The following is a 25,241-nucleotide window of genomic DNA, read 5'->3' as shown; positions in this document are numbered from 1 at the left end:
CCATAACTGTTGATAAGTTTACCCAGTGAAGAAGTATAAATGGAGAAGAGTAGAGGACCCAGAACAGATCCGTGAGGTACTCTAACAGACAGAGGCATTTGAGAGGAGGAGTCACTGGCAAATGACACAGAAAAAGACCTGTGAGAAAGATAGAAGTGAATCCAGGAAAGAGCAGTGTCACAGAGGCCAAAAGAGCTAAGGGTCTGTAGGAGGAGGGGGTGGTCAACTGTGTCGAAGGCAGCAGAGAGGTCAAGTAAGATAAGTATACAGTAGTGGCAAATATTTTTAGAAGAGAGAAGATTGTTAGTAACCTTGGTAAGGGCAGCCTCAGTTAAGTGTTTGGGGCAGAATCCGGATTGCAGGGGGTCAAGCAAGGAGTTGGAGATTGTAAACTAGTTTTTCGAGGAGATTTGATGTTAGTGGAAGCAGTGATATGGGGCGGCAGCTTTCAGGAGATTAAGGGTCAAGGGAGGTTTTCATGAGTATGGGAGTGACTTTTGCGTGTTTGTAAAAAGATGGGAATGAGCCGGTAGAGAGAGATAGGTTGAAGATGTGGGTAAGAGCAGGAGTGAGGGTGGAAGATAGGGAGGATATTAGATGGGAAGGGATAGGGTCGAGCGGGCAGGTAGCAAATTGAATTTAATCTGTAAAACAGATTTTAGGTATGGATTACAGCTTTGAGGGGCATTACTAATAGCTTACTTTTGAGATGTTGAGCATTTTGCTTTGAGAAGTAATACAGCACATGCCTACTAATGACCCAGGTTTAATCAGAGTGAGTTGGTAAAAAAGAGATAAACAATGATCTTTTAAGCCTACATAAAAATCGACCAAAGAAGTAACTAAGGGACAAAGACAGTGAAAAGAAAAGCAACACATATGAAGTATTGTTGCTTCTAGAAAAACAAGGTTAATCATGAGGAAGAAAAGGCAAAAGGAGCTATTTTAAAGTGATTAAAGCCCAGAGGCGTAAAATAATTATTCCACTGAGAGCAATGAGTTTGTTGAATAAATGAATGCTTAGCTGTGGTAAAGGCAACCTAGAGGGCTCGGGTAAATTTTAAAGGACCACACAATGCAGGAGAATTGCATAATTAACAAGTGCATACTAAAAAGACAATAATGTAACACCTACTCTGAATTTCAAATAAGAAGTAGATGTTTTTTTCTGACAAATTTATTTTTTCTTGTGATGCAAGAGGTGGGCGGGATTGTGGGCGGGATTGTCCGTGCACGGGGGGGGATCAGGGAGGTTGGGGTCTAAGGAGGGATCCTACACATCAGCATATGTAAATATGCTTAAAATGTATATATATATATTTTAAATACCTTTTATTTTAGTACTGGCAGACTTTCTGCCAGTACTTAAGATGGTGGGGACAATTGTGGGGTGGGGGAAGGAAGAGAGCTGTTTGGGAGGGATCAGGGGGTGTGATGTGTCAGGTTGGAGGCTGATCTCTACACTAAAGCTAAAATTAACCCTGCAAGCTCCCTACAAGCTACCTGATTAACCCCTTCACTGCTAGCCATAATATACGTGTGATGCGCAGCAGCATTTAGCGGCCTTCTAATTGCCAAAAAGCAATGCCAAAGCCATATATGTCTGCTATTTCTGAACAAAGGGGATCCCAGAGAAATTTTTACAACCATTTGTGCCTTAATTACACAAGCTGTTTGTAAATAATTTCAGTGAGAAACCTAAAATTGTGAAAAATTTAACGTTTTTCTTAATTTGATCGCATTTGGCGGTGAAATGGTGGCATGAAATATACCAAGATGGGCCTAGATCAATACTTGGGGTTGTCTACTATACTACACTAATGCTAAAATTAACCCTAGAAGCTCCATACATGCTCCCTAATTAACCCCTTCACTGCTGGGCATAATACATGTGCGGTGCGCAGTGGCATTTAGCGGCCTTCTAATTAGCAAAAAGCAACGCCAAAGCCATATATGTCTGCTATTTCTGAACAAAGGGGATACCAGAGAAGCTTTTACAACCATTTGTGCCATAATTGCACAAGCTGTTTGTAAATAATTTCAGTGAGAAACCTAAAGTTTGTGAAAAAAATTGTTAAAAAGTGAACATTTTTTTTAATTTGATTTCATTTGGCATGAAATATATCAAAATAGGCCTAGATCAATACTTTGGGATGTCTTCTAAAAATATATACATGTCAAGGGATATTCAGGGATTCCTGAAAGATATCAGGGTCCCAATGTAACTAGCGCTAATTTTGAAAAAAAGTGGTTTGGAAATAGCAAAGTGCTACTTATATTTATTGCCCTATAACTTGCAAAAAAAAGCAAAGAACGTGTTAACATTGGGTATTTCTAAACTCAGGACAAAATTTAGAAACTATTTAGCATGGGTGTTTTTTGGTGGTTGTAGATGTGTAACAGATTTTGGGGGTCAAAGTTAGAAAAAGTGTGTGTTTTTTTTTCATTTTTTCCTTATATTTTATAAAAAAAATGTTATAGTAAATTATAAGATATGATGAAAATATCTTTAGAAAGTCCATTTAATGGCGAGAAAACCGGTATATAATATGTGTGGGTACAGTAAATGAGTAAGAGGAAAATTACAGCTAAATACAAACACCGCAAAAATGTAAAAATAGCCCTGGTCCCAAACGAACAGAAAATAGAAAAGTGCTGTGGTCATTAAGGGGTTAACAGAAAAAAAGAAATAAAGAAAACAAACAGTTGCATGACCTACAGTAATTTTAACACTAAGTACAAAATGGTACAGAAACAAGATGATTTTAGTTACTTTAAGAAGTAATTTGCTCCTTTTAGTGATTTTTTTTAATTATTATTTTTATATTCATATTCCTCATTTTAATTTACTTTTTGATTATTTTAAATGCCAGGTAAGCATCAATCACAATATGAGTTTCTATTTAGAACCGTTGCATAAATTTAGATCTGTTTTTTATTCAAGACAAACATAAAAATATACAAGCAATGTGTAAAATATGAATGTTAACCAAAGTTTATGATCTGTCTTAAAAATAACAATTAAGATTTTGCACTACATTTCATTGTTACTGAGATGACATAAAATGAGGGATGATAAAGGGCTAGATTAGAAGTAGAGCGCAAAATATCACTTGCGTTTTCTCTAGTGCATTAACCCGACATGAAAAATGAATATTTCAAATTCCAACATTCCTCACACAGAAGAATATGTTCTATTTGTTCTTAAATATATATATATATATATATGTTGAAAAGTAAGAGGAAATCAAGAGGGTGCACATACATTTCAACATTCATAACAGTGACACGAGTACACTGTATCATTGGCAGCACGCATACACACCACTGTGACTATTAGTTTCACAACACCGCCAAAATTAACAGAACGTGTCAGAGTTTTTAGCGCTGGTGCCCCTCCTTTTTTCTAAACAATATATATATATATAATGATTTTTGGTAAAATATATAAATATGTAAATATATATCTATATCTACAGCTCATTTGAAATTCAGTGCATTTTCATTGTCTACTTATTATGCATTTATTGATTATGCTATTCCAATGTGTTAAGTGGTCCTTTAAGCTTTCCATTTTCACAGCTCATGTAGGTGTTTTTAATCTATATTGAACCGTTGTCTAACATTTTCTAAATATTTATGCTAGTCTCTTTTAACAAAACAACAAAAACTTTGTATAAGTGGTCATCCTGAGGTTGTCGCATACACGTGCATTCTTTCTGCATTGTACATTTTCTATTATTTGAGTGAATCCTACCACTTTAAAATACCAACAAAAAAAAAATGCTGAGAAGGAAGGAAATACAATTATAGAATAGGCATGGTAAGAGATTAAGGCAAACAAGCAGGCCTCTTGCTTTCTAATAAGCAAATTGACTTGAAAGAGCAACAAATCAAAGCCACTGTACATCAAATTAAAATTAATGAAGTAATGAATGCTATTTTTCCCCTGATCTGTTTACCTTCACTGATGAAAGGATTTAACCACTTCAATGGAGGGCTCTGATGTAGACAATGTTGGGCGAATGTAGATCGGAGAGCAATTGGTTGGCATATATAATAAAACCAAATGTGGCGAGACATGAGTAAATCTCTGTATTGCATGGGCAGGTGTCTCTCTACACCCATATCTACAAATTCTATTGTAATTTTAATACTATTTAGGAAGGCATAAATTAATATAGTGTGCTCCTCATTAAATTTCTCTTTAAACCATACATATCTTTGTAAATAAGCACCTTTGATATCATTAGAGGTTTAGTGTACTGATTTAATCCAGCCGCAGACAAGAGGTTGAGGATAATTTAGTTTATGCTGAAATGCAAAGCTTTTGTAGAGATAAATGTCTTGCAGGACACAGTCTACATTTCAGATTGTAATACTTTTAATTGGATAAGCACATTTTCAGTGTAATAATTACAGCTTGTGAGAGCTTTGAATGGAAACTCAGATTTTGACAGCAGATAATGACCTCTTGGCATATCTTTTCTGCCCATTTTTTTTGATCAGTTTTAAAATTTAATTTGTTTCCAGACCTTATATTGTTTAGAAACCATACCTATCTCATGTCTGTTTACTTTTCACTATATAATGATTTGCTATTAAACTTGTATGAATTATTTTTTCATGAACCTTCCCAAGTGTGACATTTTAAAGGGATATTGAACAGAATAAGATTGTAATATAAAATGTTTCATTATGTGTAATTAAAAAACTTTGCAATATACTTTTATTATTTATTTTGTCCCCTTTTCCTATAAGTTATCTCTGAATATTAGTTTTCAAAATTCAAAGTCTCTATAAATTAATGGATGCTGCCACGTTTGAACTTAAAGGAATAGTCTAATCAAAATTAAACTTTCATGATTCAGATAGAGCATGCAATTTTAAGCAACTTTCTAATTTACCCCATTATAATTTTTTCTTCATTCTCTTGGTATCTTTATTTGAAAAAGCAGGAATGTAAGCATAGGAGCTGACCGATTTTTGGTTCAGCACCTGGGTGGCGCTTGCTGATTGGTATCTAAATGAAGCCACTAATCAGCAAGCGCTACCCTGGTGCTGAACCAAAAATGGTCCGGCGCCTAAGCTTACATTCAAATAAAGATACCAAGAGAACGAAGAAAAATTGATAATAGGAGTGAATTAGAGAATTGCTTAAAATTGCATGCTCTATCTGAATCATGAATGTTTAATTTTGACTAGACTATCCCTTTAAGTTTTTCCCTTTATCTATCTTTCCTGATAATGTAAATTATGGAGATTTAGACAGGCTTCTGGCAAAAACAGAGATGTTCTGGATACTCAGACTAAGAACCAGATATCCAGAAGGTTTGAACTCCAGATATGGGGGCCTATCTATCCAGATATGGGAGCCTATAGGCTCGCCAGAAACAGCAGTTAAGAAGCAGCGGTCACAAAGACTCTGAGCAGGCGGACAGACATCGCCGGAAATCAACCCGATCGAGTACGATCGGGTTGATTGACACCCCCTGCTGGCGGCCCATTGGCCGCGAGTCTGCAGGGGCCGGCGTTGCACCAGCAGCTCTTGTGAGCTGCTGGTGCAATGCTGAATAGGGCGAGCGTATTGCTCGCTGTATTCAGCGAGGTCTGGCGGACCTGATCCGCACTGTCAGATCAGGCCTGCCAGACCTTCTTAAATAAGGGCCATGATATCATAAATTACTGGGAGCAGGACCTTGGTGTACTGGATCAAAAAAAGTTTTATACCTATTAGTTCTTTTAGAATAAAACGATTTAGCCCATTGATAAACTAACCAGAAAATAGGGGTTCAACCTTCCCTATTAGAACTATATGTTCAAATGTGCCCACATGTAAAAAAAAGTAATAAAAGGGTTAACTAGAGATATTCCTGACATAAGGTGTCAAGTAGAATCAGGGGTTTATGGTGTTTATATAATGGAGGGACTTCATATTCTAAACTAATTCCAGGAATCATATCTATCCAAATATTGGCATATATTAGTATGCCTATAGCGTGTACACATATAATTAGAACAAAAAACGTTTCCCAATACATATCATCTAAAACCTATATTTTTCTCTCCTTCTCCTTAAATAATTCTTTTCTTGCCACATTTTTATACCCCCCTTCTATACACAGGAATATGACAAATATATCACAGTTTCACAGTGGTTATAGCTTAGGATCACATAATAAATTCAAACACAACATGAAAGAGTTAATCTGATGCAAAGTATACCAAAGGTGCTACTAACGAGAGGGAGGGTTAAGTGCTTATTTTATCCTATCAGCATGATTTTAATGGTATAAAAAGGCAAGGAGGGTACAGACACACCAGGCTATGATTACGGCTAACAGCCGAAACGCGTAAGCCCGTGTGCTGCGCTTTCCTCTCTCAACAATTTACGTGACAGGCTGTCACAGTTCCTATTTTTAAATATTTGGAATAATGTTTTGAATTTTTTATTGTACGGAGTGTGGAACCATTTTTTCTTTATTCAATGTCAATTAGGGACAGATAAAAACAGGAAATAAAAGAGATGATCAAAACTACCCTTTGTGAAACATAGCATTTTCTAAAAGGTTTCCACACAGCCTTATTTGCACAAACGAAGTTAAATTTAAAACTAGTTCAAACATGGTAGCGCCCACTACAATATAGAAACTTAAAGGGACATTATACACTTGTTTTTTTTTTCAGAAATGTTTTGTAGATTAAATATTTATATAGCCCATAAAGTTTTTTTTATCTTATATTTTATAGTTTTGCTTATTTTTAAATAACAATCGGCTAGATTACGAGTTTTGCGGTATGAGTGAAAAAGCAGCGTTAAGGCTCTTTTTCACTACCGCTGGTATTACGAGTCTTGCAGGTTTAGGGGCACCGCACACTTTTTTGGCCGTAACGCAACGTAACTACCACAGCTTTCAAAAAGTCCTTTTTCAATGGGACTTCCTTTGCACCGGTATTACGAGTCTGCCTAGGAGGCCAAAAAGTGAGCGGTACAGCCTAAAACTGAAAGTCAGTAGTTATGAGTTTTACGCTACAAAGCTGTACCATAAAACTCATAACTAAAGTGCTAAAAAGTACACAAACAGCCATAAAATACCTATTAACCCCTAAACCGAGGCCCTCCCGCATCACAAACACTAAAATAAAATTATTAACCCCTAATCTGCCGCTCCGGACATTGCTGCCACTATAATAAACATATTAACCCCTAAACCGCCGTACTCATCGCAAACAGTAGTTAAATATTATTAACCCCTAATCTGCCGCACCTAACATCGCCGCCACCTACCTACATTTATTAACCCCTAAACCTAACCCTAAGTCTAACCCTAACCCTAACACCCACTAACTTTAATGTAATTACAATAAATCTAAATAAAACCTACTATTAATAACTAAATAAATCCTATACTAAATACTTACCTGTAAAATAAACCCTAAGCTAGCAACAATATAACTAATAGTTATATTGTATCTATCTTAGGTTTTATTTTTATTTCACAGGCAAGTTTGTATTTATTTTAGCTAGGTAGAATAGTTACTAAATAGTTATTAACTATTTACTAACTACCTAGTTAAAATAAATACAAATTTACCTGTAAAATATAACCTAACCTGTCTTACACTAACATCTAACCTTACACTACAATTAAATAAATTACATTAATTAAATACAATTAACTAAATTACAAAAACAAACAAACACTAAATTACACAAAATAAAAAAAGAAATGATCAGATATTTAAACTAATTACACCTAATCTAATAGCCCTATCAAAATAAAAAAAGCCCCCAAAATAAAAAATACCCCTAGCCTAAACTAAACTACCAATAGCCCTTAAAAGGTCCTTTTGCGGGGCATTGCCCCAAAGATATCAGCTCTTTTACCTGTAAAAAAAAATACAAACAACCCTCCAACAGTAAAACCCACCACCCACACAACCAACCCCCCAAAATCCTAACTAAAAAACCTAAGCTCCCCATTGCCCTGAAAAGGGCATTTGGATTGGCATTGCCCTTAAAAGGGCTTTTAGCTTTTTTTCCGCCCAAAACCCTAATCTAAAGATAAAACCCACCCAATAAACCCTTAAAAAAGCCTAACACTAACCACCAAAGATCCACTTACAGTTTTTGAAGACCCGACATCTATCCTCAACAAAGCCGGCAGAAGTCCTCAACTAAGCGGCAGAAGACTTCATCCAACTGAGCAGAAGTCTTCATCCAGACGGCATCTTCTATCTATCCGGCGCGGAGCATCCTCTTCAATCAACGTCTTCTTCCGAATGAGGTTTCCCTTTAAATAACGTCATCCAAGATGGCGTCCCTTAGATTCCGATTGACTGATAGATTTCTATCAGCCAATCGGAATTAAGGTTGAAAAGATCCTATTGGCTGTTGCAATCAGCCAATACAATTAAGCTTCAATCCTATTGGCTGATCCAATCAGCCAATAGTATTGAGCTTGCATTCTATTGGCTGTTCCAATCAGAAATCTATCAGCCAATCGGAATCTAAGGTCTGAGCATATTATTCTTTATAGTAGTGTCTATTACATGCAATTATATGAAAATTGGTGTATACTGTCCCTTTAAGTATTTTATAGAAACTAAATCATTACACTTATATTTTCAATATTTAAACAACTAATACAATTGTAAAAAAAAATACAAATGCATATTATTCTAAGGCTAATTTCTGCTTTGCATATATCATTATGTCTAGAATGTACTGATTAAGGGCTAGATTACTATCGGTGCGCTAACTTTTGCTCGCAAGCGATAGGGGGTATATGGTGGCTCTTTGCACGTGCCAGAAGTAGCATTTATATTACGAGTTGAAAATAAATACGATTGCTTGAGCGCAACTTAATTTAATGTGCGTCAAATTTAATTTAACGTGCGTAGGGTTAGCGCGACCCCTGGTTAACTGTTATTCTCTACTTAAAAGTTGCACAAAACACATAAAAATACATTGTACAGTAACAGTTCAGTTGTACTCATAATACCACTATAACACAATGAAATAATAAACACTTAAACAGAAAATACTCACAAAAATAATAAAAATGTACAAAAGTAAAATGATACACTAACACTGTGTAACAATGTATAATTTAAAGTATATAGCCCCATCTTTCAATGTATGTGCAGAACCAAGTGGCCTCAAAAGAAAAGGGAGAAAACTTGTAATAGTGAAGTTCTGTTTGGGATATGTAACGGGTGCAGCAGACAGGACCTTACTCACGTTTGTGAGAGCTAATAACTGATCTCTCTGGTGTTAGCGCATTATATCAAATCCCATCAGGAATAAACAGCAGCCAAAACTTGCAAGTTAAATATCCTAATAAAGCATTTAAAAACAAACCAACTTGACACATCGAAAATACAGGACAACAATACACAATCTGCAGTTCTACGGCTAGGAAAAACAACTCAGCATTCATACCTGATCTTGGAACCAACATAGGTAGTGTAACAGCAATATAAAAGTGTCTCCGAAGTACCTTTCACCAATAGTTCCTTTGGCTTTTATATGTAACTAGCTGTTGCCTGTGGCTTTGCTCACATGGATTTAGTAAATAATAGTGAAAACCCGATCATTTGCAACGACGTGCCCTCACATGTGTGCCCATTCGGGTTGCACACACGCTGACATGGAACTTATTGAGTTTTCGTTAATTCTCTGTGTTTCTCGTAATCTAAATACCAATTTTTATATCTGTAACATCTTTGTTTTTTGAGATATAGGTATCCTCATAAATTACCCCCCTTTTGACCCCCATTAAGTGGATATTTGGGAAATGGTAAAACACTTGTTTATTTATCTTTAAAGGTGAATGTAAATACCAATTTTCACATCAGTAAAATCTTTGGTTTTTGAGATATAGTTATTCTCATAAATCACCCCCCTTTTGACCCCCGTAAGTGGATTTACAGGAAATGTTAAAACATGTGTCTCTTTATTTTTATAGAAGAATCTATATACTAATTTTCACATCTGTAACATATTTGTTTTTTGAGATATAGGTTTCCTCATAAATCAGCCCCCCCATTTTGACCCCCCTTAAGTGGATTTTCAGGAAATGTTAAAACTCGTATTTCTTTATTTTTAAAGGAGAATCTAAATACCAATTTTCACGTCTCTAACATAATCTGTTTTTGAGATATACGTATTCTGTAACATCTTTGATTTTTGAGATATAGGAATCCTCATAAATCAGCCCCCTCTTTTGACCCCCCTTAAGTGGATTTCGGGAAATGGTAAAACATGTGTATCTATATTTTTAAAGGAAAATCTAAATAGAAATTTTTACGTCTCTAACGTTTTTGAGATATACATATTCTCATAAATAAGCCCCCCCCTTTGACCCACCTTAAGTGGATTTTAGGGAAATGGTAAAACATTTGTTTCTTTATATTTCAAGAAGAATCTAAACACCAATTTTCACGTCTGTAACATCGTCGGTTTTTGAGATATAGGTTTCTTCATAAATTATCCCCCCTCCCTTTTGACCCCATTAAGTGGAATTTTGGGAAAGGGTAAAACACGTGTTTCTTTAATTTTCATGGAGAATATAAAAAACAATTTTCATGTCTGTAACATTGTTGCTTTTTGAGATATAGGTAATTTTATTAATCAGCCCCCCCCCCCCTTAAGTTAGTTTTGGGTAAATGGTAAAACATGTGTTATTTTTTAAGGAGTATCTAAATACAAATTTTCATGTCTGTAGCATCGTTGGTTTTTGAGATATAGGTATCCTCATAAATCAGCCCACCTCTTTTGACCCCCTTAAGTGGATTTTGGGGAAATGGTAAAACACGTTTTTATTTATTTTTCAAGGAGAATCTAAATACCAATGTTTACGTCTGTAACATTGTCGGTTTTTGAGATATAGGTATCCTCATAAATTAGCTTCCCCCTTTTGACCCCCTTAAGTGAATTTTGGGGACATGATAAAACACCTGTTTCTTTATTTTTCAAGGAGAATCTAAATACCAATTTTCACGTCTGTAACATTGTTGGTTTTTGAGATATAGGTATCCTCATAAATTAAACCCCCTTAAGTGGATTTTGGGGAAATGGAAAAACACCTGTTTCTTTATTTTTCAAGGAGTATCTAAAACCAAATTTTAACGTCTGTAACATCGTCAGTTTTTGAGATATAGGATATCCTCATAAATCACCCCCCCCCCTCTTTTGACCCTACCTTAAGTGGATTTTGGGGAGATGGTAAAACACGTTTCTTTATTTTTCAAGTAGAATCTAAAAACCAAGTTTCACATCTGTAACATCGTCGGTTTTTGAGATATAGGTATCCTCATAAATAAGCCCCCCTCTTTTGACCCCCCTTAAGTGGATTTTGGGGAAACGATAAAACACATGTTACTTTATTTTTCAAAGTTAATTGAAATTCCAATTTTCACGTCTGTAACATTGTCAGTTTTTGAGATATAGGTATCCTCATAAATCAGCCCTCCTCTTTTGACCCCCTTAAGTGGATTTGGGGAAATGGTAAAACACGTGTTACCTTATTTTTCAAAGTTAATCGAAATACCAATTTTCATGTCTGTAACATTGTCAGTTTTTGAGATATAGGTATCCTCATAAATAAGCCCCCCCTTTTGACCCCCTAAAGAAACATGTGTTTCTTTATTTTTCAAGGAGTATCTAAAGCCAACTTTCACGTCTGTAACATCGTCGGTTTTTGAGATATAGGATATCCTCATAAATGCCCCCCCCCTCTTTTGACCCTACTTTAAGTGAATTTTGGGGAAATGGTTAAACCTGTGCTTCTTTATTTTTCAAGGAGAATCTAAATACCAATTTTCATGTCTGTAACATCGTCGGTTTTTGATATATAGGTAATCCTCATAAATCAGCCCTCCTCTTTTGACCCCCTTTAGTGGATTTTGGGGAAATGGTAAAACACGTGTTTATTTATTTTTAAAGGAGCATCTAAATACCAATTTTTATGTCTATAACATTGTCAGTTTTTGAGATATAGGTATCCTCATAAATCAGCCCCCCTCTTTTAACCCTTTAAGTGGATTTTGGGGAAATGGTAAAACACATGTTTATTTATTTTTCAAGGAGAATCTAAATACCAATTTTCACTTCTTTAACTGTTTTTGAGAAATAGGTATCCTCATAAATCAGCTTCTCCATTTTGACCTCCTTAAGTGAATTTTGGGGAAATGGTAAAACATGTGTTTCTTTATTTTTCAAGGAGAATATCAAACATAATTTATGTAAGAACTTACCTGATAAATTCATTTCTTTCATATTGGCAAGAGTCCATGAGCTAGTGACGTATGGGATATACAATCCTACCAGGAGGGGCAAAGTTTCCCAAACCTCAAAATGCCTATAAATACAACCCTCACCACACCCACAATTCAGTTTAATGAATAGCCAAGTAGTGGGGTGATAAAGAAAGGAGTAGAATGCATCAACAAAGGAATTTGGAAATAATTGTGCTTTATGCAAAAAAAATCATAACCACCATAAAAAGGGTGGGCTTCATGGACTCTTGCCAATATGAAAGAAATTAATTTATCAGGTAAGTTCTTACATAAATTATGTTTTCTTTCATGTAATTGGCAAGAGTCCATGAGCTAGTGACGTATGGGATAGCAATACCCAAGATGTGGAACTTCACACAAGAGTCACTAGAGAGGGAGGGATAAAAATAAAAACAGCCATTTTCCGCTGAAATAAAATTAATCCACAACCCAAAAAATAAATTTTATTCTCATAAAAGAAAGGAAAAAACTTTAATCAGAAGCAGAAGAATCAAACTGCTGCTTGAAGAACTTTTCTACCAAAAACTGCTTCCGAAGAAGAAAATACATTAAAATGATAGCATTTAGTAAATGTATGCAAAGAAGACCAAGTTGCAGCTTTGCAAATCTGATCAACTGAAGCTTCATTCTTAAAAGCCCAGGAAGTGGAGACTGATCTAGTAGAATGAGCTGTAATTCTCTAAGGCGGGGCTTGATCCGACTCCAAATAAGCTTGATGAATCAAAAGTTTTAACCACAAAGCCAATGAATCGGCAGAAGCCTTCTGACCTTTCCTGGAACCAGAAAAGATAACAAATAGACTAGAAGTCTTCCTGAAAACTAGTAGCTTCAACATAATATTTCAGAGCTCTCACCACATCCAAAGAATGTAAAGATCTCTCCAAAGAATTCTTAGGATTAGGACACAAGGAAGGGACAATAATTTCTCTACTAATGTTGTTAGAATTCATAACCTTAGGTAAGAATTTAAATGAATAATACACAAAACATACAAGATTATAAAGCAGCGCTTCACATTTAAAAATACACTCTATATAGTGTTAAAGAACAAACAGTCTTACTGCTCGATGGTCCCCTGGTACATAACAGAGGACTTAAACACATAAAGATGCAGGGTTGCTTTAACACAGATCGTATCACTCCCTGTGGGTCCAGATGCAGCCGCTCTCTGTTCCTGTTTATTTTTCCCGACACAGGCTGAACAAACTATAGAGAACTGCAAAGAAGGTAACAACGCAAAGGACCAGATTCAAGGTAGTATTTTTATTTGATAAGAGAATCACGCAACAGCACAGATTCTACTTACAAGATGTAAGTTCTTTAAAGCATTTCACAATTAATGTTGTTATCAAAGAAAGTCCTACTCTGTTAGTGAAGAGCTCTAAGGCTGACAGGAACGTCTGACAGGAACGTCTGACAGGAACGTCTGACAGGAACGTCTTCCTACCGCACACAGCTGGGAAACTCCTCCGGTGGTTCAAGGAGGGACCAGTAAGCTCAACGCGTTTCCCCCGGAGTATGCCCAGGCTTTTTCAAGAGCAGGATACAACTAAGAGGTGTTTCACTATTTCTAGCTTAAAGATGATCCTAATTGGTTAATGCAATCCACCAATAGGACTAATCAAACAACACACACCCTCATTTTGGCGTAATTTTTTTTTTTAAAAGTGCATACTAGTACTTAAAAAACAGTTCATGTTCTAACAGTTACATCTTGATGTTCATCTGAATGACATAGAACAAATTCATACCAATATAAGACTAATTAAAAAATACATAAATGATTAAAAATAATACAAAACAAAAGGGTATTAAAATTACATGTTAAAATACGATATAAAAAAAACAGAAATATAAAAATACATATTTAGTAATGATTTCATAAACAACATAGATATAAATATATATAGAAAAAAAATATATATTTAAAAAAAACAGAAATTTGATTCAAATGGGTGAACAATATATTCCTGAAATGATATAAGAGAACATCAATTAATAATCAGACAGTGTGAATATAAAATAAATAGAATACAAATAAGATATTATACACATAACTCGTGGTATTAAAGGTACATGCCATAAAATAAAAACCAAGTTCATTAAAACATATAAACTACACAAATGCTTGTACATCCAGATCTATATTAAGTCCAGAAGGCTTCAAACTCTTAAGTTTAAAAATCCATTCTGGTTCTTTTTGTCTCAATGATCTTAACCTGTTCTTCCTATCAGGGGGTATCCAATCGATTATCTGAATCTCAAGGCCCCTAGGGTCAATATCATGGACTAAAAGGAAATTATTGGGTACACTGTGCTTTTAAAACCATTTTTGATATTATAAAGGTGCTCATTAAACCTAGTCCTTGTCTTCCTTTTAGTGTGCCCGATGTATATCAGGTCACATTTACACCACAAAAGGTACACAGTGTAAGTAGTTTCACAGATACATCTGTGCCTAATTTGAAATTGTTCAGTACCTTCAGAGATACTAAAAATATTTCCTCTTTTCACATGTGAGCACATATTACATTTACTTTTATTACATTTGTATGTACCCATAGGAAGGGATAACCAGTTACTTAAAGTATTTTTCTTTTCATTCTTCCCTATTTCCCCTCTTACAGCCTTTTACAATTTGTTTGGGGCTAGGTGGTTTTATTCTTAGTATATTTATAGTATTTATTCTTTCTAAAAGTAATTTGTGGTCTATCTCCTACTACATTTCCCAATATAAGGTCAGATTTGAGTATGCCCCAATGTTTTTTCATTATTTTCTTTATTACTCTATCTCCTTCATTATATGTTGTTATAAAGTGTTCTTGGTTATCCCAAGTTCTGTTACTACTTATCACCTTTTTCATTCTTCAAAAGTTTCTCTCTATCCAACTTCATTGCTCTTTGTTTTGCTTCTTTAAGAAGTTTATCATATCCTTTTTCTAAAAATGTCTTATCTAGTTATTCAGCCTCTCTTTCAAAATCAGATAATTTTGAACAGTTTCTCCTAATCCTAGTATACTGACTTACAGGAATATTTGATTTCCAATTTTTTAAGTGGCCACTCTTGGCATCAACAAAACTATTCCTATCAACAGTTTTCCAGTAATTTTTCACTATGACTTTATTGTCTACTGGATTTTTCATAAGGTTTATATCCAGAAATGCAATGCTCTCTTGAGATCTGGTGCCACTACATTCCAGATCATAATTGTTTATATTGATATATTCAGAGAACTGTGATAGAGATGTTATAGAATTATAACATCATAAATATATCTAAAATATTTTACAATGTTATTTCTAAAGGGATTATTTTTCCAAATAAATTTTTCCTCAAAATTATTCATAAAAATATTAGCATATGAGGGTGCAAATGTTGTCCCAATTGCTGTTCTTTCTAAGCTGTAAATAAAATTGGTCTTCAAACTCAAAATAATTATGAGAAAGAATAAACATAATTGAATCTAAAATAAACTTTAAATGAATGTCTGGAATATCATATTACTTAAAAGCCTGTTTTACCGCTTTGATACATTTCTCATGTTTAATATTGGTATATAGGGAGGGAACATCATATGTGGCCCACCAGAAATCATCCTCCCATTGAATCCCCTCAAACATATTGATAGCTTCAGTTGTGCCTTTAAGAAATACCTTTGTATTTCTAACTATGGGCTGTAGATAATAATCAACATATTTGGATAGGCTATGACATATGGAGCCGATCCCCAAAATAATAGGTCTCCCGGGGGATTTTCCAAACGTTTGTGCACCTTGGGTAGGTGATAAAAGGTGGGCACTTTTGGAGTATTTTGTATAATGAAATTAACCTCATCACATGATAAAAACCTCTTGTTCTTTCTCATAATCATAATATTCAATTCTTTCTAAAATTCATTAGTGGGATCCTTATCCAATTTCTTATAAACCAATGTATCTCCTAAAAGATTATGGGCTTCAGCCACATAATCACTCCTATTTTGAGTCACCAACCCTCCTCCTTTGTCGGCTGATCTTATAACAATATTCCCATTAGTTTTTAACATCTCTAGGGCCTTTCTCTTCCTCCAGTTTAGATTATCATTATACTTACTAACTTTGCATTTAGAGAGTTTTATATTAAGTTCTTCACAGACTAGTTTATTAAAAACCGGTAACTGATCCCCCTGCATATTTACTGGGTAAAACAGTGATTTCCCTTTAAAACCCATATGGCGAATGGGTCTAGCTTCCTCATACTCTGATAGGCCTGAAAGATCTAAATCATCAATATCATCTTCTTGTGCTGAATCCATGCTTTTAGAATAATACTCATAATGTGGGTCCTGTTCAAGGTCTTTAAATTTCTTTAAAGTTTCCAAATCAGTACTTTCAAGATAAGTCTTATTAATTTGGTCTCTACTTGCCTGATCTTTCAGGAAATATCGTTTCAAGGTTAACTTGCGTATATATTTCTGCATATCCATATAAACTTCAAATTTATTTGGTTTAGATTTAGGTGCACAGTTAAGCCCCTTTCCTAGAAGTCTAATATCATCTTTACTTAATTCTACATCAGAGACATTGATTATTGACTGTACTCTACATCCCCCTCTTGTTCCTCATCTATTTTGAGTGCTCTTTTGGAGGGTCTTCTCCTGGTTTCCCAAAACCCCTCTGTTTGTATGTGATTCTCTAATCTCACATTTGGGCTGACATAGTCCCTCTCTAAAAAATCATAGCTATTTGAGGCAACCTGTTTAGGTTTTGGTTTAGCCCCAATCTATTCCATACTGGCTCTCTCGGTCTATCAGGAATATTAGTTAAATGTAATACTTCAAACCTATTACTAGTGTGGTAATAAGTATTATTACCCTGTTTATGGCAGAACCCCTTCTTGGAGTACCATTCCCTGTGTAATCTCTATTATCATTAACATTTCTAAAGTATTTACCATTATCCACCTTACCATGAGATTTGTTATAGTTACTCTTATTCCTATAAGATCCTTTCCAATTATCACTAGATGATCTCTGTTGATTCTGTACAGTATTTGTACAGTATTTGACCCATTATAATGATTCTGGTTCTGTCTAGAGGTTACACTCTGGCTTAAATTGAACTGTACTTTCTCTAATTTGTTTTCAACTAGGTGGGACACCTCTCCTTCTACCACAGTTTTCTTGTGATACAAGTGTATTTCATTATTTTTAAAATCTGTTATATCCCTAACTAACTTTGTTTGTTTCTTAGATTTCAAATCCCTCTCATATTTGGCCATCCTACTTTGGATATTAACATTAAGGTTTTTCCAATTCTCATCATCCTTATATATTTGTACTTTGTCCACTACTTCATTAATTTCCTCTTCAAGGTTTTTTAGTCTAAACTCTCTATATTTAATAAGGATATTAATTAAAGTAATGGAGAAAGTGTGGAATGCCAAACTCAACTTCTTCTAATTTTAAGACGTGTTGTTTGTAAAACCTTAAACCTCTAGGTACCACTTCATGCAATATATAATTATCCAAAAGTAGTAGGTCTTGCCACTATTTTGTATCACTCAATTGCAAATCTTCTAGTTTACTAAAAAGATCTTAATTTCCTCCCCCTCTAATAAAAGGTTAGTGGACCTTTCCCTAGATGATCTGGATGTATAGTCACCAAATCTATTTTCAGATGCCATAATAAGAAGTATTATACTATACTTATAAACTAGGTGGAAAAATGCACAAGTCACAATAAAAATCTAATAGAACACAAATAATCTTGATTGAGATTATTCACTGTTAAATTATATAAACAATCTCTGGATGAAAATTCACATGTATAAATACAAAGTTATAAGTGTAAAGTTATATAAGCAATCTCTAATAAAAGGTTCACATATGTAAATGCATAAGTATTCTAAAATAAACTAGTTCTATTAAATAGAACAGTTCTTTTAAATAGAAAATTATTATTAACACCTAATCAATATATTCCAAATGACTGAATTAGTAATAACAATATCCAAAGAATCAAATTCATACAATATAAAATATAGTATTTAAAAAAGGAGAAAAGAGGTTAAATTTACACTTAAATGGTTGCTAATGTGTCTGATTAAATTAGATAAACACAAACACACCCGATGAAATAGCGACTAATATGCAGCAGCTGGTTCATATCCTCTGATGGTTCAAGGAGGGACAGTAAGCTCAACGCGTTTACCCCCAATTAGGATCATCTTTAAGCTAGAAATAGTGACAAACCTCTTAGTTTGTATCCTGCTCTTGAAAAAGCCCGGGCGTACTCCGGGGGAAACGCGTTGACCTTACTGGTCCCTCCTTAAACCACCAAGGGAGTTTCCCAGCTGTGTGCAGTAGGAAGACGATAATTGTGAAATGCTTTAAAGAACTTACATCTTGTAAGTAGAATCAGTGCTGTTGCGTGATTGTCTTATTGAATAAAAATACTACCTTGAATCTGATCCTTTACGCTGTTCACTTCTTTGCAGTTCACTAAGAATTTAAATGAAGTCCGCAAAACTGCCTTATCCTGATGAAAAATCAGAAAAGGAGATTCACAAGAGAGGGCGGAAAATTCAGAAACTCTTCTAGCAGAAGAGATGGCCAAAAGAAATCAACACTTTCCAAGAAAGTATTTTAATGTCCAAACAATGCATAGGCTCAAATGGAGGAGCCTGTAAAGCATTCAAAACCAAATTAAGACTCCAAGGAGGAGAGATTGATTTAATGACAGGCTTAATATGAACCAAAGCCTGCACAAAACAATGAATATCAGGAAGTTTAGCAATCTTTCTGTGAAATAAGACAGAAAGAGCAGGATTTGTCCTTTCAAGGAACTTGCAGACAAACCTTTATCCAAACCATCCTGAAGAAACTGTAAAATTCTAGGAATTCTAAAAGAATGCCAAGAGAATTTATGAGAGGAACACCATGAAATGTAAGTCTTCCATACTCAATAATAAATCTTTCTAGAAACATATTTACGAGCCTGTAACATAGTATTAATCACGGAGTCAGATAAACCTCTATGACTAAGCACTAAGCGTTCAATATCCATACCTTCAAATTTAATGATTTGAGATCCTGATGGAAAAATGGACCTTGAGATAGAAGGTCCAGCCTTAATGGAAGTTGCCAAGGTTGGCAACTGGACATCTGAACTAGATCCACATACCAAAACCTATGAGGCCATTCTGGAGCCCACAGCAGCACAAACAATTGCTCCATGATCATTTTGGAGATCACTCTTGGAAGAAGAACTAGAGGTGGGAAAATATAAGCAGGTTGATAACACCAAGGAAGTGTCAACGCATCTACTGCTTCCGCCTGAGGATTTCTGGACCTGGACAGGTACCTGGGAAGTTTCTTGTTTAGATGAGATGCCATCAGATCTATTTCTGGAAGACCCCCACATCTGAACAATTTGAGAAAACACATCTTGGTGGAGAGACCACTCTCCCGGATGTAAAGTTTGACGACTGAGATAATCCGCTTCCCAATTGTCTATACCTGGGATATAAACCACAGAAATTAGACAGGAGCTGGATTCCACCCAAACAAGTATCCAAGATACTTCTTTCATAGCTTGAGGACTGTGAGTCCCACCCTGATGATTGACATATGCCACAGTTGTGATATTGTCTTTCTGAAAACAAATGAATGGTTCTTTCTTCAACAGAGGCCAAAACTGAAGAGCCCTGAGAATCGCACGGAGTTCCAAAATATTTATTGGTAATCTCGCCTCTTGAGATTTCCAAACCCCTTGTGCTGTCAGAGATCCCCAAACAGCTCCCCAACCTGAAAGACTTGCATCTGTTGTGAACACAGTCCAGGTTGGATGAACGAAAGAGGCCCCTAGAACAATACGATGGTGATCTAACCACCAAGTCAGAGATAGTCGAACATTGGGATTTAAGGATATTAATTGTGATATCTCGGTATAATCCCTGCACCACTGGTTCAGCATACAAAGCTGGAGAGGTCTCATATAAAAACGAGCAAAGGGGATCGCGTCCGATGCTGCAGTCATGAGACCTAAAACTTCCATGCACATAGCTACTGAAGGGAATGATTGAGACTGGAGGTTCCGACAAGCTGAAACCAATTTCAAACGTCTCTTGTCTGTAAGAGACAAAGTCATGGACACTGAATCTATCTGGAAACTTAAAAAGGTTACCTTTGTCTGAGGAATCAAAGAACTTTTTGGTAAATTGATCCTCCAACCAATGGCTTTGAAGAAACAACACTAGTTGATTTGTGTGAGATTCTGCAGAATGTAAAGACTGAGCAAGTACCAATATATCGTCCAAATAAGGAAACACCACAATACCCAGCTCTCTGATTACAGAGAGTAGGGCACCTAGAACATTTGAAAACATTCTTGGAGCTGTCGCTAGGCCAAAAGGAAGAGCAACAATATGGTAATGCTTGTCTAGAAAAGAGAATCTCAGGAACTGATAGTGATCTGGATGAATTGGAATATGAAGATATGCATCCTGTAAGTCTATTGTGGACATATAATGCCCTTGCTGAACAAAAAGCAGAATAGTCCTTATAGTCACCATTTTGAACGTTGGTACTCTTACATATCGATTCAAAATTTTTAGATCCAAAACTGGTCTGAATTAATTTTCTTTCTTTGGGACAATGAATAGATTTGAATGAAACCCCAGACCCTGTTCCTGAAACGGAACTGGCATGATTACCCCTGATAACTCCTGGTCTGAAACACACTTCAGGAAAGCCTGAGACTTTACTGGGTTTGCTGGGATGCGTGAGAGAAAAAATCTTCTCGCAACCCTGAGAGACAATACTCTGAATCCATTGATTGTGGACCGAATTGGTCCAGACATCTTTGAAAGATTAATCTGCCCCCTACCAGCTGAGCTGGAATGAGGGCCGCACCTTCATGCGGACTTGGGGGCTGGCTTTGATCTCTTAAATGGCTTGGATTTATTCCAATTTGAGGAAGGCTTCCAAATGGAAAAATATTCCTTGGGAGAAGGATTAGGTTTCTGTTCCTTATTTTGTCGAAAGGAACGAAAACGGTTAGAAGCTTTAGATTTACCCTTAGGTCTTTTATCCTGAGGCAAACAAACTCCCTTCCCCCCAGTGACAGTTTAAATTATTGAATCCAACTGAGAACCAAATAACTTATTGCCTTGGAAAGAAAGAGATAGCAATCTGAACTTAGAAGTCATGTCAGCATTCCAAGATTTAGGCCACAAAGCTCTTCTAGCTAAAATAGCTAAAGACATAGATTTAACATCAATTTTGATTATATAAAAAATGGCATCACAAATAAAATTATTAGCATGTTGAATCAAGTTAACAATGCTAAACAAATCAGCATCTAATACTTGTTGCGATAAAGTTTCCAACCAAAAAGTTGAAGCAGCTGCAACATCAGCCAAAGAAATAACAGGCCTGAGAAGATGAACTGAATATAAATAGGCTTTCCTTAGATAAGATTCAAGTTTCCTATCTAAAGGATCTTTAAAAGAAGTACTATCTTCCGTAGGAATAGCAGTATATTTAGCAAGAGTAGAGATAGCCCGATCAATTTTGGGGATCTTTTCCCAAAACTCTAAAGTAACTGCTGGCAAAAGATACATTTTTTTAAACCTTGAAGAAGGAATAAAAGAAGTACCAGGCCTATTCCATTGCTTAGAAATCATATCAGAAATAGCATCAGGAACTGGAAAAACCTCTGGAATTACCACAGGAGGTTTATAAAAAGAATTTAAACACGTACTAGTTTTAATATCAAGAGGACAAGTTTCCTCCATATCCAAAGTAATCAACACTTCTTTTAACAAAGAATGAATTTACTCCATTTTAAATAAATAAGAAGATTTATCAGTGTCAATATCTGAGGCAGGATCTTCTGAACCAGATAGATCCTCATCAGAGAAGGATAATTCAGCATGTTGGCGGTCATTTGAAATTTCATCAACCTTATGAGAAGTTTTAAAAGACCATTTACGTTTATTAGAAGGCGGGATAGCAGACAAAGCCTTCTGAATAGAATCAGAAATAAATTCTTTTAAATTCACAGGTATATCTTGTGCATTAGATGTTGAGGGAACAGCAACAGGTAATGAACTACTACTGATGGATACATTCTCTGCATGTAAAAGTTTATCATGACAACTATTACAAACCACAGCAGGAAATATAACCTTCACAAGTTTACAACAAATGCAATTAGCTTTGGTAGAACTGTTATCAGGCAGCAGGGTTCCAACATTGATTTCTGAGACAGGATCAGATTGAGACATCTTGCAAATGTAAGAGAAAAAAAACAACATATAAAGCAAAATTATCAATTCTCAATCCTTATATGGCAGTTAGAGGAATAGGAAAAATGCAAACAGCATAGCCCTCTGATAGAGAAAAAGGCAAGAGGCATATAGGAATGGGGTCTTAAATAATGAAAATATTTGGCGCCAAGTATAACGCACAACACAAACAGAAAAATATTTTTTGCTGCCAAAAACGTCCGGAAATGACACACTTGCGTCACAGAAGACGCAACCTTGTGAAAGACTCGGCGTCGACTAAGACGCGGGAAATGACGAATTTGCATCAACAAACTTAACTTTCACGCCAAAAAAAATCTTGCGCCAAGAATGATGCAATATACTTGGGCATTTTGCGCCCTCGCGAGCCTAATTCTGCCTGCTCATTTAAAAGACAATCAATTTGAAAAAGAAACTATACCCCAGGTAAAAAATTTATTTTTTCCTAAAAAAGCATTTCCCAGATATGAAATTGACAGTCTGCAAAAGGAAATATACTGAAAACCTGAATCATGGCAAATATAAGTACAATACATATATTTAGAACTTTATACAATACATAAAGTGCCAAACCATAGCTGAGAGTGTCAGTTAAGTGCAAAAAAACCTTTCATGTTTCAATTAGGGCATGTAATTTTAAACAACTCTCCAATTTACTTTTATCACCAATTTTGCTTTGTTCTTTTGGTATTCTTAGTTGAAAGCTAGACCTCGGAAGGCTCATATGATAATTTCTAAGCACTTGAAGGCCGCCTCTAATCACATGCTTTTGTATTTGCTTTTCACAGCAGGGGAGAGCTAGTTCAGGTAAACCCTATAGATAACATTGTGAGCACGCCCATGGATTGTGGCAGACACTGCACTAATTAGCTAAAATGAAAGTCAATAGATAATAAATAAAATGTCATGTGATCAGGGGGCTGTCAGAAGATGTTTAGATACAAGTTAATCACAGAGGTAAAAAGTGTATTATTATAACTGTGTTGGTTATGCAAAACTGGGGAATGGGTAATAAAGGGATTATCTATCTTTTAACACAACAAAAACTCTGGTGTTGACTGTCCCTTTAAGTAATGAAAACATACTTACCAAAAGACACCCATCCACATATAGCAGATAGCCAAACCAGTACTGAAACGGTTATCAGTAGAGGTAATGGAATATGAGAGTATATCGTCGATCTGAAAAGGGAGGTACTTCTAATATAGTCTTGATCCCCAAAAAAGGTAAAGACCCAGAGCTAACCTCGTCATACAGGCCTATATCACTCTTGAACCAGGACTATAAGATCCTTACATATATCTTGGCGAGTAGATTGAAAACTCCCTTAGGAGAGCTCATACATCCAGACCAGACGGGTTTTATGATGGGCAGGAACCTCGTTAAAAATCTTAGGAAAATACAATTGGTTCTTGATTTTTTCTGGAACAAGGTAGAAAGACAAAGGGTTGGCCCTAAACCGGACCTCGCGATACTTACAATCGACGCCGAAAAGGCGTTCGATTCTATCGTCTGGGACCACCTGTTAACAGCGCTAGGGAAATTTGGTATAACTGGCTCCTTTCAATGCTTTATCTCACAACTATACAAGAAGCCAATTTCTTCAATTATTGTGAATGGAGAATTAACTGAGAATATCATCCTGGGGCGGGGTACCCGTCAGGGGTGTCCACTATCCCCATTCCTTTTCAACTTATCCCTTGAACCACTTGCAATTCTTTTGAGGAAGGAAATGCAAGGTATCCAGCTGGGAGGTCATAAGTTGGTTCTTTCTCTGTTTGCAGACGATCTCCTGCTTTTTCTGAGTAATTCAAGGACATCTATCCCTCGGTTATTGGAACTATGCAACCTGTTCAGCTCGTTTTCAGGTTATAAAATTAACTACGGAAAATCAGAGATTATGTGGATACGTAAACCTATAGGCCCCTGTACCCACCCATTTATAGAATCCACCCAGATCACTTATCTAGGAATCACATTAAGTAAGGACCCTAACAGATGGTATGAACTCAATTTTAAACCCTGTATCAAGGGCCTGATTCTGAAATTGCAGAATTGGGGTGATCTTCCTCTGTCCCTCACTGCTCGTATTATGTTAATTAAGGTAGTGCTCTTTCCCAAACTGTTATATTTTCTGCAGAACCTCCCGCTTCTGTTGTATAAAAAAGACTTAGATACCTTTAATAGGGCGTTCAACCAGTTTATCTGGCAAGGTAAGAAACCACGGATTTCACTATTCAAGCTAACTCTTCCTAAAGCTTTTGGAGGCATGGCCTGCCCCAACTTGAAATTTTATAACTATGTTGCAGTAGCAAAATTTGCTTTGGATTGGATCACCGAGAAGAATCAAATCTCGTTTTATGAGATCGAGTCTATTCTGATAAAACCGTTTAGTTTGAAGGCAATCCTCCACCACACGGCAAGTAAATTACCAGATCAAGTAGGCCAGTTGGTCACTTTTAAGTGTGTTGTACAAGCTTGGCAGAAAATATGCAAGGAACTTGGAGTGGATTTTAGGAAATCAGAATTTCTACCTTTAATTGGTAATCCAAATTTTCCAATAGCATGTAAGCCCTCGGTATTTGAGCTATGGGCCAAATGTGGGGTGAACTATGTAATTCAGTTATGTGATGGTAACCAGTTGAGA

This window comes from Bombina bombina, chromosome 1 (assembly GCF_027579735.1).
Source record: "Bombina bombina isolate aBomBom1 chromosome 1, aBomBom1.pri, whole genome shotgun sequence".
NCBI classification, from domain to species: domain Eukaryota; kingdom Metazoa; phylum Chordata; class Amphibia; order Anura; family Bombinatoridae; genus Bombina; species Bombina bombina.
The sequence above is the reverse complement of the archived record's forward strand: the minus strand, read 5'-3'. Positions refer to the sequence as shown.